Here is a 20,760-nt window from a genome sequence, read left to right as displayed (position 1 = left end):
AGAGCTGTACAGCACAGAAACAGACCCTTCGGGCCAACTCATCCATGCTGACCCAATAGTCTAATCTAATCTAGTCCCACCTGCCAGCACTTGGCCCATATCCCTCCAAACCCTTCCTATTCATATACCCATTCAGATGCCTTTTAAATGCTCCAATTGTACCAGCCTCCACTACTTCCTCTGGCAGCTCATTCCATACACGTACCACCCTCTGGGTGAAAAAGTTGCCCCTTAAGTCTCTTTTATATCTTTCCCCTCTCACCCTAAACCTATGCCCTCTAGTTCTGGACTCACCCACCCCAGGGAAAAGACTTTGTCTATTTACCCTATCCATGCCCCTCATGATTTTATAAACCTCTATAAGGTCACCCCTCAGCCTCCGACACTCCAGGGAAACAGCCCCAGCCTGTTCAGTCTCTCCCTATAGCTCAAATCCTCCAACCCTGGCAACATCCTTGTAAATCTTTTCTGAACCCTTTCAAGTTTCACAAGTTTCCGATAGGAAAGAGACCAGAATTCCAAAAGTGGTCTAACCAACGTAAGTGGAATACATTTTGGACTGGCCAAAGGAGGCTTTTGAAGTTGAGTAGAGGAGTAGGAAGACCTAATTGTGCCTCACAATATTTTCCTTTCCCTCAGAAAAGATTGAAAAATAAACTGAGCTGTAAAATGAATAACTACCTTTGTTATTGATCGATATATTATTGACTTCCTGTCCACAAAATGTACTTCCTGCTGTCTTAGCTTTTGGACTTTTCTGCCAACATGTACCTTTCTGGATCACGATGTTAACGTACCTCACTCAAATACAATTGGCTGTCACAATATAATTGCAGATTCCTACCTCTAGGGACACCAAGGAGCACGTTTCGGAGGAGACTCTCAACTTCATTCTCATCTTGTAGATTCTTGTTTGAAAACGTCTTGCATTCATCATATGACCATAGGCAAACTTCTGGAATTCTCTCCCCCAATGACATTGTGGGTCGAACTACAGCACATGGACTGCAGCGGTTCAAGATGGCAGCTCACCCCTCACCTTCTCAAGGGGCAACTAGGGACAGGGCAATAAATGCTGAGCCCGGCCAGTGATACTTATAAACACCACAAAATACCTTTTTTTTAAAGTCACAAGTATGAAATAATTTTAGAAATGGGCAATTGGAAAAGCCTTGAGTATTCAGGTTATCACATAGAGGTTTACGTTCAAGGTAATTATTACACTTGACATCACATTTTCTACGTGAATATTATTATCTATGTAATCTATATCTGTGAATATGTGTATCCCTCATTACCATGTATCCATTATACTCTACACAGGCTCACTGAGATTACCCATAAATATAAAGTAACAACACTTATTCCTCCTGATGTAGTCTGTCCAAGACACCTAATGGGCCATAGCTCCCAGCTATTTATTAGCTTTTATATTATCTGTTCCCATTTGCCATTGCTCTTTGTAAAGTTTCTCATGAGGAATCTTTGAATACCCATCCTTGGTTAACTGATTCTGTTCAATGTGATTATTCCCAGGAATCCAATTGTTTGTATAAACATCACTGCTTTGCACCCATCATTTGTAATGGACACTTGCCTGATTTTCATTAATTCAGTAAAGTTTTAATCAGCACCAGCCATTATTTCCAAACAATTCAATGCTTAGGAATCTGGAACTCTCCCATCACCCCAAAACCTTTTGAGGTTAAAAAGACAAACAAAAAAGTCAATACTGATTGCTAGCTTTTGTTAGGCAAGAGGGTGGCACGGTGGCTCAGTGGTTAGCACTGCTGCCTCACAGCACTAGGGACCCGGGTTTGATTCCAGCCTCGGGTGACTGTCTGAGCGGAGTTTGCACATTCTCCCCTGTGTCTGCGTGGGTTTCCTCCGGGTGCTTCAGTTTCCTCCCACAGTCCAAAGATGTGCAGATTAAGGTGAATTGGCCAAGCTAAGTTACCCATAGTGCTCAGAGATGTGTAGATTAGGTCCCTTGGTCAAGGGTAAATGTAGAGTAATGGGTTTGGGTGGGATAGTCTTCAGAGGGTCAGTGTAGACTTGTTGGGCTGAATGGGTTACTTCCACACTGTAGGGCTTCTAGTCTAAGCTATAGAACAAAGATGGGTAAGTTAAGTTGATGAAAGTGAATAGTGGGATAAGTTTAAGGGGCCTTTCTTGTTCCTGTGTTAATGTATTGTTCTTATACCATAAGCAGCAACATTCTCTCATGTGTCTGATATTTTATTCACTGGGCTTTGTATTAAATCGCTTTAGATGTCCCAGTACCTACTTTATCAAGGCATGAAGCAGCTCTAACCCATGCTGCTGGTTGAAATATGCAAACATATTTAACGTGCCAAAACAAAGAGGCTCGAGGTAAAATTCAGTGCGTGTTTAATTACCTCTTTTGCACATTCAACTGTGCTTTTCTTTTCATGCACGACTTTCAAGATGGTGGGGGGGGGGGGAGGTGTGGGGAAGAAGTAATTTTACCTGAACCCCCTCTTGGCTTGGTTAGAAGTTTAATTGTGCTTTCTGACCAATTGTGATAAAAGTCTCCTCCTGTCAGGCACCAAGCGAGATCTGATCAGTCTTCAACTTTTTCATGCAGCAAGTGTTTAGAATCTGAGTGCATGGAGGAGGTAGGTTCAATCGGGGACTTTAAGATGGCATTAGATCATTACCTTCTCTTTATTCATTCACAGGATGAGATCATCGCTGGCTAGGCCAGTATTTATTACCCATCCCTCATTGCCTAGAGAATAGTTAAGAGTCAACCATCTTGCTGTGGGTCAGGAGTCACATGTAGGCCAGACCAGGTTGGGATGGAAGATTTCCTTCCCTAAAGGCCGTTAGTGAACTAGGTGAGTTTTTCCCGACAATCATCAACAGACTCGTGGTCATCATTAGAGTCTTATTGCCAGATTTTTGTTGGATTCAAAGAGCATCCCACCCAGACCCACCTCCCTACATTTCCTGTGGCTAACCCACCCAGCCTGCATACTGTGGGCAATTTAGCATGGCCAATCCACCCCCAACCTGCTCACCTTTGGACTGTGGTAGGAAGTCCATGTAGACACGGGGGAGAACATGCAAACTCCATACAGACAATGTCACCCAAGGCTGGAATCGAACCTGGGTCCCTGGTGCTGTGAGGCTGCAGCGCTAACCACTGAGCCAGTCCATTGGCCATTCTTCAAAACCGCCATCCAGAATCTAGTTCTGAAGAACGGTTACTGGACTTCAAACGTTAACTCTGTCTCCCTCTCTCTCAGCACAGGTGCTGCAAGACCTGCTGAGTTTCTCCAGCCATTCTCTTCTTGTTTCCTCAACACGCTAAGGTGGGCGTTTTGACGACCAGTCCACTTTGTCACCAGCTTCGCAACAAAGCGATGGCACTGATTCGGTTCACGGAAACTGCTCATTTTAAAATGCATGCCAAAAATCTTCAAGTGTAGAATTGGGAGCCAAACTTAAAAGAACAGTGAAACGCTCCAATTTTGAGATACTGATCAAACCCATGTCTGGGAAGAAAATATAAACTCTAATTCCTGCAGATGATTCGGTCGGAGATAATTGCAGTTATCATGCTCCAGCAAAGAAGCAAAAAGGGGAAATGAAAATATTCCAGAGGGTTGAGATTTCAATGACAAAAAGAGAGCAGAGAAACCACCTCAGCTAATTTTCTTGGTTACAAAATTAAAATTGCCGGAATACTTTTTGCTCAAAGTCAGTTGCACATGTTATGGATAGCAATCAGAATCTGCTTTCAATTTCTGTTTGTGATTTGGTGGAGGGATCTGTGTGGTCCGAATATACTGTGCCTGCACCTCAGCATCTCCGAATAAAGAGATTATGGAAACCACTAAGCTTTGCAGCTGACATAGATTGCGATTCCTGTGAGATAATGCCTTATCGTGTCACAGCCTTTTACGTTATTAATTACAATTATGATTTTTGGCATGGTTGTTAACAGAAACTTGAACACCTAGTGATTATCTGGAATAAATTATACCACAAGTAGTCACATTTTTAAACAAGAATAATCATTACGTGAAATAAAATATGATCCAAATTGTTTCATATGAAACATAAGTAAAGAAAGCACTACTGACTCAACACCATTGTTTGCCAAAGTCTAAATGAGAAGTCACACAACACCAGGTTATCGGCCAACAGGTTTATTTGAAATCACAAACTTTTGGAGCATTGCCCCTTCTTCAGGTGAAGTCATTTCACTGATCAAGGGGCAGTGTTCCGAAAGCTTGTGCTCTCCAATAAACCTGTTTGACTGAAAATTGGTGTCATGTGGACCTTGTCCAACCCAGCACCTCCACATCAAGGTCTAAATTAGATTCACTTTTCCTTTCGGAGGTCACTAAGTATGCCACTGCTCCCCCGAATACACTGAAACTTTTTTCTCCACGTTTTAGCTTTCCTCCAGGCTTCAAAATTTGATGGGGCTCCTTCCGTTAGTTTTTCACAAAGCAATCCTCCAGCATTGCTTCAGAATCTCACAACTATGGTCTTTGCGACGTAACTCAGATCACACTGCATTCTCCAAGTTAACGGCTTGTTTTTAACTGTGAGGTTAATGGCATAAGTTTTCCTCTAGCTGTAAGTCACACAAATCTACCACTCACAAACTCTGTTTCCAAACTGAATTTGAGCTGTCAACTGCATTCCGCCCGGTGAACAATGAAATGAATATTTTCTCTGTTTAAGGTCCAGGTTGGGGTTATTTTTACCCCTGTTTCAGTAAGTTGCAATTGCCTTTGTCTGTTCCCAAACTGAAATTCTGTACAATTGTTGCTGTGAACAAACCCCTAATATCTCACTCCACATCCATTCAGAACCTCCTTAAACCCTCAGCTCCAAGGGAACATTACATTCTTGGGATGTTGCAAATAGAAATGTAAACCAGCAGTTACTTTCAAACCCACACTTATTGATTCTTAGATCCACAAAAAAATAACTTATATTTTTAACTTTAAACATGCTGGCTCCCAAAGGAAAATCTTCTGTTTGAATACTGTTTTCAGTGTCTTATCATCAGGGGGTTGCATAACTAGTTTATTGAGGTAAATGTAGACTTCCTAGTCCCTTCTATAGTTCTCTGCCCAAGATAGAATCCACATCATTGTCAGAAGAGCAAGGACACGGTGGCCCAGTGGTTAGCACTGCTGCCTCACAGCACCAGAGACCTGGGTTCAATTCCTGCCTCAGGTGACTGACTGTGTGGAGTTTGCACATTTTCCCCGTGTCTGCGTGGGTTTCCTCCGGGTGCTCCAGTTTCCTCCCACAGTCCAAAGATGTGCAGGGTCAGGTGAATTGGCCATGCTAAATTGTCCGTAGTGTTAGGTAAGGGGTTAATGTAGGGGTCTGGGTGGGCTGTGCTTCGGCGGGTCGGTGTGGACTTGTTGGGCCGAAGGGCCTGTTTCCACACTGTAAAGTAAAGTAAAGTAAAGACATAGCTCTCAAATCCATTGTATGGTTGGAACCAATCCAATCCAGAGTTGGGAGTGTGGTGCTGGAAAAGCACAGTCGGTCAGGTAGCATCCGAGGAGCTTCAAAAAGGGCTTACGCCCGAAATGTAGATTCTCCTGCTCCTCGGATGCTGCCTGACCTGCTGCGCTTTTCCAGCACCACACTCTCGACTCTGATTTCCAGCATCTGCAGTCCTCACTTTCTCCTGACCAATCAAACCCACACTGACTGTTCCTTACACCACTAAAGGACTCGGTTTATCTGTTACCTGCATGCTATACACAAGCCCAATGGCAGAGAACTGAACATTCCTTCCAACGCATCACTGACCAGGAATATGTCTCACTTTTACCCCCGCCATTGGTGCAGCCCCCTGTTGCAGGTTGACATGCGACTTATTTTGGAGGCATTTTCCTTGACTGTGCATTCCTGAGGTCAAAGCTTGAACCAGAGAGTGACTGGCAGGGGTTGGCGCCTAGTGGGACCTTACGGCAAACGGTTATCCGTTGTTTTGGTTTTCACCCTTCTAATTCTGATCCAATTTTTAAATGAAATGAAACAGAAACTACAGGAGGTGGTGTACACAGCCCAGACCATCAGGGGACTCCCATCCATGGACCCCTCTCACTGTCATGGAAAGGCAGCCAACATCATCAAAGACCCCTCCCACCCCGGTAATGACCTCCTACAACCTCTTCCGTCAGGCAGAAGATACAGAACCCTAAATACACGCACCAACAGGTTCAGGAACAGCTTCCCCCCTGCCGTTATTAGACTGACAAATGGACTCTCGAACTTTAAAGAATGCTGATCTCGTTAATGCGAATCTTGCCTCGTACATGTTCTGTGCGGCGTAAGCTGTATGCCTCACTCTGTCCAAGTCTTTGTCCCCCTATGCTATGTACGTCCTTGCTTACCATGATCTGCCTGTACTGCTCGCAAACACAGCTTTTCACAGTACTTCGGTACACGTGATTAAAATTAATCAAATCAAACAATCAGTCAATAAAGAAAGCACTCTGAGCCATATTGACTCCAGATCTATTTACCGATCCACACAACCACGTGGATCTATTTACCTGACGTTCAAATCTTCAATCCCTGCTTGTATTTTCGAAAGCCAAAACCTTTAACACATGAATGACCGATTCAGGCATTCAGATTACTTACAAAGTGTAGTGATTGGAATTGGGGAATACGCTGGTGGGTGTAGCGATTGTTACCAAGTGTCTAAAAGAGGATTATTCATGTAAGTGACATCCTGTAAAGAATATTGAGGTGAACAGTGAATTTATGAAAGTTAATGGGGGAGGGGAAAATGGTATTGATGGTATATGTCAGTTATGGTCAGATATACTGGCGCATAACATTATTCAATTGAGTATTAAACGTTGCATACTGCTTTTGTGGTACTGTGGTAGTGTCCTTACCTTTAAGCCAAAAGGCCTGTTCAAGTTCTGCTTGCCCCAGAGGTGTGTAATAGAATCTCTGAGCAGGTTGGTTAGAAAAGAAACTCAAAAAGGTTAAAACAAACAAATAGAAATGAGTTTGGTGCAAAGTTCCAACTGCTCCAAAGGCCTGTAATAATTTCTCTGATTGAGAAATTATCTACCCACCTCAGAGAGCTCTTGCACCACAGTGGTAGTGTCCCTACCTCTTGCACTCACTCTCACTCTCACTCTTTCACTCGCTCGCTCTCAGTCACTCACTCTCACTCACTCACTCATCACACACATTCACTCACTCACTCACACTCACTCTCTCAATCACTCACCCTCACCGTTAGTCGTTCACCCTCAGTCACTCACACCCTCAGTCACTCACTGAGTGTTCCTATCTCTGGTTGAGGAGGCGTGGGATCAAGTGCTCCAGGTATGTCCGTTGGTATTTCTGAACAGTTTGTTAAGAAAATATTGATATGCCACGGCAATGGCCTAATGGCATTATCGCTGGACTGATAACCCAGAGAGCCTGGTGATGTGCTGGGGACCTGGGTTCACAATCCCGCCGTGGCACACAGTGGAATTTGGATTCAATGAAAATTCAGAGCACAAATCTAATGATGACTATAAATCCATTGCTGATTGTTGGGGTAAAACCCACCTGGTTCACTAAGCCCCGTTAAGGAAGGAAACTGTTATCCTTACCTGGTCTGGCCTACATGTGACTCCAGACCCACAGCAGTGCGATTGGCTCTTAACTGCCCTCCGGACAATAAATGCTGGCTTGACCAACGATGTCATCCCGCGAATGAGTTTAAAAAAAAGTCAGCGGGACCAGCTTACGACTCTTGAGGAGCAGTGTCCGTACCTCTGGACAGGGGTAGGCCTAGGTTCAAGTTCAGACATGTGTCATGACAGGTTGACTCAGAAAGTATCTATAAAGAGCGAACACTGAAGGACATCAGAGTGTCCCAGGAACCACTTTCACGCTCCAAACGCTTTGTGACCACTATAGGAGTTCATCGTTTCACCAAATTGCAATAAGTGAAATGTTTCTCTTGTGGTTTGGTCTCTGGGGACAATGTCCTGTGAAGCATCATCAACTTTGTTTGCATTCAGTTGAATTGACTTCACTTGAAAGTAGTATGGAGGGAAACTCTCCTCGCGAATCCACATTTGAACTTAGGTTTCCTTGAAGAGTTTATCTCTGCCTTTAGTGCCCCTTCAGGAGCTGCCAGCTGTTTAATTTGGATCCTGGTTTTAATTGATTTGTTAAAGTTGTGTTGAATGCAGCCGTGATGTCAAGGGCTGTCCCTCCCCCCCTCCCCTCTGGAATCCAGCTCTGTTTTCCATGTTTGAACCCAAGGCTGTAATGAGGTCAGGAGCTGAGTGGTCCTGGTGGACCCCAAACTGGGCGTCACTGAGCAGGTTCCTGCTGAGTAGGTGCTGCTTGACAGCACCGTTGAAGACACCTTCCATCACTTTACTGATACTGATGCTTCGGTACGAATATTCTTCAGAAGGCTGAAGAAATTCAATTCGATATGTATAAGTTGAAATATTTTACTGGGAGAAACAAAAATGAACACTTTGAGGCAAGAATGTACAGATCTCTTCAGAGGGTCGGTGCAGACTTGTTGGGCCGAAGGGCCTGTTTCCACACTGTAGGGAATCTAATCTAATCATTAAAGGATACATGGATGTAACTGTGAATCAGATAAACACTTTCTTCATAAAACAGATGTACAATTGATCTCCAGAAAACCTTGTTTCTTGTTGGCGACTTATTTTTATGGTGGTGATGGGTTTTCCTGTATCTGTTCTGTCACATTCTCTGCACTTAGACCCTGAGTGAATGAAAAAGCTTTCCATTTTCATTCATTCACATGATGTAGGCACTGCTGTTTCAGCCAGTACTCAATGGTGAGCCCTAATGGTCCAGAGAGCAGTTAAGAGGGAACAGCGTTTGTGGATAAGAGTCCCAACTTCTCCCACCAGGTGTACATCAAACTGTTCTCCGAATTCCATTTTGGAATGTCTGTCTCTATCCTTTAGAATATCTGCACTTTTATTCATTCACAGGAGAGGGTCCAGCGTTTATAGGGAGTGGCAGCAAGTGAGAGTGGGAGGCTCAATGTGTGAGGCAGAGTGGGTGGTTGAGTTAGTGATGGTGAGTGAGTGAGTGACTGAGGGTGAGTGACTGACTAAGGGTGAACGATCAACAGTGAGGGTGAGTGAGTGAGCTTGAGTGAGTGAGTGAGTGAGTGAGTGTGAGTGTGAATGAATCATTGAGTAAATGAGTGTGTGAGTGACTGAGAGTGAGAGAGTGAGAGTGACTGAGTGAGAGTGAGTGAGTGAAAGTGAGTGAGTGAGTGCGAATGAGTGACTGACTGACTGACAGTGAGTGAGTGAGTGATTGAGAATGAGTGACTGACTGACAGTGAGTGAGTGATTGAGAATGAGTGAGTCACTGACTGACAGTGAGTGAGAATGAGTGAGTGAGTGACTGACAGTGAGTGAGTGACTGACAAAGAGTGAGTGAGAATGTGAGTGAGAATGAGTGAGTAACTGAGCGACAGTGGATGAGTGAGTGACTGACTGACGGTGAGTGAGTGAGGGAGTGAGGGAGTAAGTGAGTGAGGGAGTGAGGGAGTAAGTGAGTGAGGGTCTTAAAGTCACTTTCCAGTTCCCAGGTTACCTGGTAAATCACTGGTAAATCGCAGTCAGTTACGGGTGAGAGTTGCTGATCTATTCAACCGTAAGATGATTTCTGATGGAATGATTGGTCATTGTGGTTATTCCTGGTTCAAAGCGTTCTCTGTTTACAGCAGGTGGGCACAGTGGAACACCACAGCAGCAGGAGGCCATTCTGCCCATTGAGCCTGCTCCACCATTCAGTGAGGTCATGGCTGATATGTCTGTGGTCTCCATTCCAATTTCCTGCCTGCCCCCACCTCCCCATAGCCCTGGACTTCCAGTTATATTGATAATCTATACAACTCCAGATCCAGCTACCTTCTGGGGAAGAGAATTCCACGTACTCACCACCATTGGAAAGAAAAAAAGATGTTCTCATCTCTATATTAAAAGGCAAATCTTATTCTTAAACAATGTCACCCAGTTTTAGTCTCCCTCACAAGAGGAGACATTGTCTCACTAAGTACACTATCCAGGATCTTATATGTTTCAATACAATCACCTCTCATTCTTCTGATGGATACAGGCCCCGACAATTTCAAACTTCCTTCCTAAGTCTTTCATCCCAGGAAGGCGATAAGTGAATCTTCTCTGAGCTGCTACAAAAGTAATTCTAGCTTTTGGTTCAAAATAAGGAGACCAAGCTCTATGCAGTCCACCAGACGAGTTTTCACCCAGACCCTGTAGAGTTTCAGTTCAACTCCCCTGTAATTCATTTGTTCAATCATAAATAAAATTAGATTTACTGCCAGTAAAGATCATCCAGATATATTGGAGGAGGTTCAATGAAAGGTTCACAAGGGATGTATCAGACTGGAGAGATTATAGTCATCAGGGAAGATCAGATAGACTGGTGTCAGCCGTGACATTACAGGAGCCTTGAAATTTATGAAGGAATTTGATGGAGTAAATGTGGCTGACAAGGTGTTTCAGTTTATGAGGAAGTTCCATCCACAGATCATAAATGTAAAATACTCACTCGTAAATCCAGTCCTGTATTTCTTCATCTGGAGCATGATGAGAGACACGAGGGTAGAAAAAATAGTAATGCTGATGGGCTGAGATAGATTGGCCAGCTGATGGACTGAATGGCCTATACCAAATGAAAGCTGCACCCTCTAAGACAGAGCCTCCATTTGTAATTCTATGTAGCACAAGGTATATATATATATAGAGAGAGAGAGAGTCATAGACTCATAGAGATGTACAGTACGGAAACAGACCTTTTAGTCCAACTCACCCATGCCGATCAGATATCCTAAATTAATCTAGAGACTTGCCAGCACCAAGCCCATCTCCCTCCAAACCCTTCCTATTCATATACCCATCCAAATGCCTTTTAAATGTTGTAATTGTATCAGCCTCCACCACTTCCTCTGGCAGCTCATTCCATAAATACACCATCCTCTGTGTGAAAACTTTTCCCCTTAGGTCCTTTTTTAAATCTTTCCCCTCTCACCTTAAACTTACACTGTCTAGTCTTGAACTCCCCTACCCCAGGCACTAGACCTTGACTGTTCACCCTATCCATGCTCCTCATGATTTTATAAACCTCTATAAGGTCACCCCTCAGCCTCCGACACTCCAGGGAAAACAGCCCCAGCCTAGGTGGAGGAAGGTACGATTGCAACATCTAAGAGGCATTTGGATGGGTATATGAATAGGAAGGGTTTGGAGGGATATGGGCTGGGTGCTGGCAGGTGGGACTAGATTGGGTTGGGATATCTGGTCGGCATGGACAGGTTGGACCGAAGGGTCTGTTTCCATGCTGTACATCTCTATGACTCTATAACTCGATGACTTGTATATCTTTGCTGAACCCTTTAGAGTTTCACAACATCCTTCCTATAGCGGGGAGGCCAGATTTGAACACAGTATTATGGGGTAGCATGGTGGCTCAGTGGTTAGCATTGCTACTTCACAGTGTCAGGGCCCCAGGTTTGATTCCAGCCTCGGGTGACTGTCTATGTGCACATTGTCCCCGTGTCTGCGTGGGTTTCCTCTGGATGCTCTGGTTTCCTCCCACAATCCAAAGATGTGCAGGCCAGAGTGGATTGGCTGTGCTAAATTATCCATAGTGTTAGGTGCATTAGTCAGGGATAAATATAGGGTAGGGGGAATGGGTCACTCTTTGGAGGGTTGGTGTTGACTTGTTGGGTCGAAGGGCCTGTTTCCATTTTGTAGGGAATCTAATCCAATCTATTCCAAAAGTGGCCAAACCAATGTCCTGTTCAGCCATAACATGACCTCCCAACTCCTGTACTCAATGCTCTGACTAGAGGTTCGGGAAAAACACATGAGGAGGAAAGGACTGCTGGCAGAAAGAGAGAGAGAGAGAGAGAGAGAAAGAAAAGAGTGCCGATGAAGAAACAGAGACAGGAGGAGGATTGGCTCCTTTTGCTTTGGGATTGAGGTAGTCAAATTGGTAGGGTTTTGAGATCAAACTTAATGTAAATCCCTACCCCTGACCAACGTTCATTTCCAAGTGACTGGAGCTACAGAGTGTAAGCCCTGAGTAGAGCTGCCTGGAGGCCAACAACACAATTCTGTTCAAACCTTATTGTTTGGAGGTTTGAGGAACATTGTGTGTTCCATTGCAGTGCATGACAAATAAACGTTTCCAAATGAACAGAGCGCGAAAACAAAAAAAATACAAGGCACTTTAAATTTAATTAGGACAGACACTGTAACAAAGCAATGTGGGCTATCCACCCATGGGCACAGTTTAAATGTGGTACTTCATGAAGGGGTCATGTTCAGTCTTTCAGTCATGACTGGCATCAAAGAACTGGGGAGCATTTCTGCCCCGAGGTCGGAAAGGCTTGACTTTTCGATTTTCAGTGCCTTTACTGATGGACGAGGATGGAGCCAAGGGGTTAGACCATGGTTCAGAAACGGTGTTTGCAACGGCTGGTTCCATATTGTATTCCCCTTTCGAACGCAGAGCTGCAAATGCAGCAAACCAGCAATCTCTGCAAGAGACCTGACTACAAAAGGGTTGGATGTTTCTATATGGGAGCGCCTCATCCCCATAACACGATTCCCCAGTGAAAAGACTCATGAGAAAGGCCATTGTACCAGGTTGGAAGGAAACCAGTGATTGAAATCCATGTCTGTCTGAAATTAAGGTCAGATGGAGAATCACTTGGAGGACGTGGCATTAGACATCCAATGTAAGGTTCATCGGAGAAACAATCCGATTTCCTGGTGCCAAATAACCGAAAGCAAGTAATCCTCGCACTGTGTTTTGGAGAGAAAGCTGGAGGCAAAAAAGGTAGTAGGGAAATGGGGAATACACCGGTCAGTTTAGATGGGGAAATGGGGAATATGCTGGTGGGTTTAGATGGGGAAATGGGGAATATGCTGGTGGGTTTAGATGGGGAAATGGGGAATATGCTGGTGGGTGTAGAGGGGAAATGGGGAATATGCTGGTGGGTTTAGATGGGGAAATGGGGAATATGCCGGTGGGTGTAGATGGGGAAATGGGGAATACACTGGTGGGTGTAGATGGGGAAATGGGAAATATTCTAGTGGGTTTAGATAGGGAAATGGGGAATACGCAGATGGGTGTAGATGGGGAAATGGGGAAGACACTGCTGGAAGTAGATGGGGAAATAGGGAATATGCTGGTGGGTGTAGATGGGGAATTGGGGAATAAGCTGGTGGGTGTAGATTGGGAAATGGGAAATACACTGGTGGGTTCAGATGGGAAAATGGGGAATATGCTGATGGGTGTAGAGGGGAAATGGGAAATACACTGATGGGTGTAGATGGGGAAATGGGGAATACGCTGGTGGGAGTAGATGGGGAAATGGGGAATATGCTGGTGGGTGTAGATGGGGAATTCAGGAATACGCTGGTGGGTGTAGATGGGGAAATGGGGAAAAAGCTGGTGGGTTGAGATGGGAGAATGGGTAATATGCTGGTGCGTGTAGATGGGGAAATGGGGAATACGCTGGTGGGTGTAGATAGGGAAATGGGGAATACGCTGGTGGGTGTAGATGGGGAAATGGGGAATACACTGGTGGGTGTAGAAGGGGAAAGGGGGAATATGCTGTGGGTTTAGATAAGGAAATGGGGAATACACTGCTGGGTGTAGATGGGGAAATGGGGAATACGCTGGTGGGTGGAGATGAGGAAATGGGGAATACGCTGGTGGGTTTAGATGAGGAAATGGGGAATGCGCTGGTGGGTGTAGAGGAGGAAATGGGGAATAGGCTGATGGGTGTAGATGTTGAAATGGGGAATGCGCTGGTGGGTGTACATGTGGAAATGGGGAATACGCTGGTGGATTTAGATGGGGAAATAGGGATTACACTGATGGGTTTAGATGGGGAAATGGGGAATACGCTGATAGGTGTAGATGTGGAAATGGGGAATACACTGGTGGGTTACATGGGGAAATGGGGAATGCGCTGGTGGGTGTAGATGAGGAAACGGGGAATACGCTGGTGGGTATAGATGTTGAATTGGGGAATAAGCTGGTGGGTGTACATGTGGAAATGGGGAATACACTGGTGGGTTTCGATGGGGAAATGGGGAATACACTGGCGGGTATAGTTGGGGAAATGGGGAATGCGCTGGTGGGTGTAGATGAGGAAATGGGGAATACGCTGATGGGTGTAGATGTTGAAATGGGGAATACGCTGGTGGGTGTACATGTGGAAATGGGGATTACGCTGATGGGTTTAGATGGGGAAATGGGGAATACGCTGATGGGTGTAGATGTGGAAATGGGGAATAGACTGGTGGGTCAGATGGGGAAATGGGGAATACACTGTTGGGTATAGTTGGGGAAATGGGGAATATGCTGGTGGGTGTAGATGAGGAAAGGGGAATACGCAGGTGGGTGTAGATGAGGAAATGGGGAATACCCTGTTGAGGTAGATGGGGAAATGGTGAAATGGGAAATATGGTGGTGGGTGTAGAAGGGGAAATGGGAAATGGGAAATATGGTGGTTGGTGTGGATGAGGAAATGTGGAATATGCTGGTGGGTGTAGATGGGGTAATGGGGAATAATCTGGTGGGTGTAGATGGGGAAATGGGGAATATGCTGGTGGGTGTAGATGGGGAAATGGGGAATATGCTGGTGGGTGTAGATGGGGAAATGGGGAATACACTGCTGGGTGTAGATGGGGAAATGGAGAATACGATGGTGGGTGTAGATTGGCAAATGGGGAATACGCTGGTGGGTGTACATGTGGAAATGGGGAATACACTGGTGGGTTTAGATGGGGAAATGGGGATTACGCTGATGGGTTTAGATGGGGAAATGGGGAATACGCTGATGGGTGTAGATGTGGAAATGGGGAATACACTGGTGGGTTAGATGGGGAAATGAGGAGTACACTGGCGGGTATAGTTGGGGAAATGGGGAATATGCTGGTGGGTGTAGATGAGGAAATGGGGAATACACTGGTGGGTGTACATGTGGAAATGGGGAGTACGCTGGTGGGTTTAGATGGGGAAAAGGGGATTACGCTGATGGGTTTAGATGGGGAAATGGGGAATACGCTGATCGGTGTAGATGTGGAAATGTGGAATATGCTGGTGGGTGGAGATGGGGAAATGGGGAATACACTGGTGGGTATGGTTGGGGAAATGTGGAATATGCTGGTGGGTGTAGATGGGGAAATGGGGAATACACTGGTGGGTATAGTTGGGGAAATTGAGAATACACTGGTGGGTATAGTTGGGGAAATGGGGAATACACTGGTGGGTTTAGATGTGGAAATGGGAAATTTGCTGGTGGGTGTACGTGGGGAAATGGGGAATATGCTGGTGGGTTTCGATATGGAAATGGGGAATACGCTGGGGGGTGTAGATGGGGAAATGTGGAATACACTGGTGGGTATAGTTGGGGAAATGGGGAATACGCTGGTGGTGTAGATGAGGAAATGGGAAATAGCCCTTTAAGGTAGATGGGGAAATGGGAAACATGGTGGTGAGTTTAGATGGGGAAATGGGAAATACGCTGGTGGGTGTGGATGGGGAAATATGGAATATGCTGGTGGGTGTAGATGGGGAAATGGGGAATACACTGGTGGGTGTAGATGAGGAAATGGGGAATATGCTGGTGGGCAGACATGGGGAAATGGGGAATACACTGGTGGGTTTAGATGGGGAAATGGGGAATACACTGGCGGGTTTAGATGGGGAAATGGGGGATATGCTGGGGGGCAGACATGGGGAAATGGGGAATACACTGGTGGGTTTAGATGGAGAAATGGGGAATACACTGGTGGGTATAGATGGGGAAATGGGGAATACACTGGTGGGTGTAGATGAGGAAATGGGGAATACCCTGTTGAGGTAGATGGGGAAATGGGAAATATGGGAGTGGGTTTAGATGGGGAAATGGGAAATACGCTGGTGGATGTGGATGGGGAAATGTGGAATACGCTGGTGGGTGTAGATGGGAAAGTGGGGAATACACAGGTGGGTGTAGATGGGGAAATTGGGAATACGCTGGTGGGTATAGATGTGGAAATAGGGAATATGCTGGTGGGTGTAGATGGGGAAATGGGTAATACGCTGGTGGGTTTAGATGGGGAAATGGGGAATATGCTGGAGGGTGTAGATGGGGAAATGGGGAATACGCTGGTAGGTTTAGATGGGGCAATGGGGAATATGCTGGTGGGTTTAGATGTAGAAATGGGGAATAATCTGGTGGGTGTAGATGGGGAAATGGGGAATATGCTGGTGGGTGTAGATGGGGAAATGGGGAATATGCTGGTGGGTTTAGATGTGGAAAGTGGGGAATACACAGGTGGGTGTAGATGGGGAAATGGGGATTACGCTGGTGGGTATAGATGTGGAAATGGGGAATACGCTGGTGGGTTTAGATGTGGAAATGGGGAATACCCTGTTGAGGTAGATGGGGAATTGGGAAATATGGTGGTGGGTTTTGATGTGGAAATGGGGAATACGCTTATATGTTAAGATGGGGAAATGGGGAATACGCTGGTGGGTGTAGATGTGGAAACAGGGAATACACTGGTGGGTTTAGATGGGGAAATGGGGAATACACTGGTGGGTTTAGATGGGAAATGGGGAATACACTGGTGGGTATAGTTGGGGAAATGGGGAATACACAGGTGGGTGTAGATGGGGAAATGAGGAATATGCTGGTGGATGTAGATGGGGAAATGGGGAATATGCTGGTGGGTTTAGATGTGGAAATGGCGGATATGCTGGTGGGTGTCGATGTGGAAATGGGGAATACACTGGTGGGTGTAGATGGGGAAATGGGGAATATGCTGGTGGGTGTTGATGGAGAAATGGGGAATATGCTGGTGGGTTTAGATGGGGAAATGGGGAATATGCTGATGGTTGTAGATGGGGAAATGGGGAATATGCTGGTGGGTGTTGATGGAGAAATGGGGAATATGCTGGTGGGTTTAGATGGGGAAATGGGGAATATGCTGATGGGTGTAGATGGGGAAATGGGGAATACGCTGGTGGGTGTCGATGTGGAAATGGGGAATACGCTTGTGGGTGCAGATGGGTAAATGGGGAATATGCTGGTGGGTTTAGATGTGGAAATGGGGAATATGCTGGTGGGTGTAGATGAGGAAATGGGGAACATGCTGGTGTGTGTAGATGGGGAAATGGGGAATACACTGGTGGGTGTAGAAGGGGAAATGGGGAATATGCTGGTGGGTGTTGATGGAGAAATGGGGAATATGCTGGTGGGTTTAGATGGGGAAATGGGGAATACATTGGTGGGTGCAGATGGGGAAATGGGTAATATGCTGGTGAGTTTAGATGGGGAAATGGGGAATACGCTAATGGGTTTAGATGGGGAAATCGGGAATATGCTGGTGGGTTTAGATGTGGAAATGAGGAATACACTGGTGGGTTTACATGAGGAAACAGGGAAAACGCTGGTGGGTGTAGGTGGGGAAATGGGGGATATGCTGGTGGATGTAGATGGGGAAATGTGCCCTGCTAAGTTGCCCATAGTGTTAGGTGAAGAGGTAAATGTAGGGGGAATGTGTTTGGGTGGGTTGCTCTTCTGAGAGTCGGTGTGGACTTGTTGGGCCAAATGGCCTGTTTCCACACTGTAAGTAATCTTACGCTCGAGGGTTAAGATGGGGAAATGGGGAATGCACTGGTGGGTGTAATGGGGAAATGTGGAATACACTGGTGGGTGTAGATGAGGAAATAGGGAATATGCTGGTGGGTGTAGATTTGGAAAAGGGGAATATACTGGTCGGATTAGATGCGGAAATGGTGAATATGCTGGTGGGTTTAGATGGGGGAATGGGAAATACGCTGGTGGGTATAGTTGGGGAAATGGGGAATACACTGGTGAGTGTAGATGAGGAAATGGCGAATACGCTGGTGGGTGTCAATGGGGAAATGGGGTATATGCTGGTGGGTGTAGATGGGGAAATGGGGAATATGCTGGTTGGTGTAGGTGGGGAAATGGGGAATACGCTGGTGGGTTTAGATGTGGAAATGGGGAATATGCTGGTGGGTTTAAATGGGAAAATGGGGAATACGCTGGTGTGTGTAGATGGGGAAATGGCGGAGATGCTGGTGGGAGTACATGGGGAAATGGCAAATACGCTGGTGGGTTTAGAAGGGTAAATGGGGGATATACCGGTGGGTGTAGATGAGGAAATGGGGAATACGTGGGTTGGTTTAGATGGGGAAATGGGGAATATATTCTGGTGTGTGTCGATGGGGAAATGGGGGAGATGCTGGTGGGAGTACATGGGAAAATGGCAAATACGCTGGTGGGTTTAGATGGGGTAATGGGGGATATGCTAGTGGGTGTAGATGAGGAAATGGGGAATACGCTGGTGGGTTTAGATGTGGAAATGGGGAATACCCTGTTGAGGTAGATGGGGAATTGGGAAATATGGTGGTGGGTTTTGATGTGGAAATGGGGAATACGCTTATATGTTAAGATGGGGAAATGGGGAATACGCTGGTGGGTGTAGATGTGGAAACAGGGAATACACTGGTGGGTTTAGATGGGGAAATGGGGAATACACTGGTGGGTTTAGATGGGAAATGGGGAATACACTGGTGGGTATAGTTGGGGAAATGGGGATTACACTGGTGGGTGTAGATGGGGAAATGAGGAATATGCTGGTGGATGTAGATGGGGAAATGGGGAATATGCTGGTGGGTTTAGATGTGGAAATGGCGGATATGCTGGTGGGTGTCGATGTGGAAATGGGGAATACACTGGTGGGTGTAGATGGGGAAATGGGGAATATGCTGGTGGGTGTTGATGGAGAAATGGGGAATATGCTGGTGGGTTTAGATGGGGAAATGGGGAATATGCTGATGGTTGTAGATGGGGAAATGGGGAATATGCTGGTGGGTGTTGATGGAGAAATGGGGAATATGCTGGTGGGTTTAGATGGGGAAATGGGGAATATGCTGATGGGTGTAGATGGGGAAATGGGGAATACGCTGGTGGGTGTCGATGTGGAAATGGGGAATACGCTTGTGGGTGCAGATGGGTAAATGGGGAATATGCTGGTGGGTTTAGATGTGGAAATGGGGAATATGCTGGTGGGTGTAGATGAGGAAATGGGGAACATGCTGGTGTGTGTAGATGGGGAAATGGGGAATACACTGGTGGGTGTAGAAGGGGAAATGGGGAATATGCTGGTGGGTGTTGATGGAGAAATGGGGAATATGCTGGTGGGTTTAGATGGGGAAATGGGGAATACACTGGTGGGTGTAGATGAGGAAATGGGGAATACATTGGTGGGTGCAGATGGGGAAATGGGTAATATGCTGGTGAGTTTAGATGGGGAAATGGGGAATACGCTGATGGGTTTAGATGGGGAAATCGGGAATATGCTGGTGGGTTTAGATGTGGAAATGAGGAATACACTGGTGGGTTTACATGAGGAAACAGGGAAAACGCTGGTGGGTGTAGGTGGGGAAATGGGGGATATGCTGGTGGATGTAGATGGGGAAATGTGCCCTGCTAAGTTGCCCATAGTGTTAGGTGAAGAGGTAAATTAAGGGGGAATGTGTTTGGGTGGGTTGCTCTTCTGAGAGTCGGTGTGGACTTGTTGGGCCAAATGGCCTGTTTCCACACTGTAAGTAATCTTACGCTCGAGGGTTAAGATGGGGAAATGGGGAATGCACTGGTGGGTGTAATGGGGAAATGTGGAATACACTGGTGGGTGTAGATGAGGAAATAGGGAATATGCTGGTGGGTGTAGATTTGGAAAAGGGGAATATACTGGTCGGATTAGATGGGGAAACGGTGAATATGCTGGTGGGTATAGTTGGGGAAATGGGGAATACACTGGTGAGTGTAGATGAGGAAATGGCGAATACGCTGGTGGGTGTCAATGGGGAAATGGGGTATATGCTGGTGGGTGTAGATGGGGAAATGGGGAATATGCTGGTTGATGTAGGTGGGGAAATGGGGAATACGCTGGTGGGTTTAGATGTGGAAATGGGGAATATGCTGGTGGGTTTAAATGGGAAAATGGGGAATACGCTGGTGTGTGTAGATGGGGAAATGGGGGAGATGCTGGTGGGAGTACATGGGGAAATGGCAAATACGCTGGTGGGTTTAGAAGGGTAAATGGGGGATATACCGGTGGGTGTAGATGAGGAAATGGGGAATACGTGGGTTGGTTTAGATGGGGAAATGGGGAATATATTCTGGTGTGTGTCGATGGGGAAATGGGGGAGATGCTGGTGGGAGTACATGGGAAAATGGCAAATACGCTGGTGGGTTTAGATGGGGCAATGGGGGATATGCTAGTGGGTGTAGATGAGGAAATGGGGAATATGCGGGTTGGTTTAGATGGGGAAATGGGGAATACGCTGGTGGGTGTAGATGGGGAAATGGGGGATATGCTGGTGGGTGTAGATGAGGATTCGGGGAATAGGCTGGTGGGTTTAAATGTGGAAATGGGGTATATGCTGGTGGGTGTAGATTGGGAAATGGGGAATACACTGGTGGGTGTAGATGGGGTAATGGGGGAGATGCTGGTGGGAGTACATGGGGAAATGGGGAAGATGCTGGTGGGTGTAGATGGGGAAATGGGGAATACTCTGGAGTGTGTCGATGGGGAAATGGGGGAGACGCTGGTAGGTGTAGATGGGGAAATGGGGAATACGCTGGTGTGTGTCGATGGGGAAATG

This window comes from Chiloscyllium plagiosum, unplaced genomic scaffold, assembly GCF_037043375.1.
Source record: "Chiloscyllium plagiosum isolate Xiang-an unplaced genomic scaffold, Cpla_swu_hap1 HiC_scaffold_45, whole genome shotgun sequence".
Lineage (NCBI taxonomy): Eukaryota > Metazoa > Chordata > Chondrichthyes > Orectolobiformes > Hemiscylliidae > Chiloscyllium > Chiloscyllium plagiosum.
Note: the sequence above shows the minus strand (reverse complement) of the source record.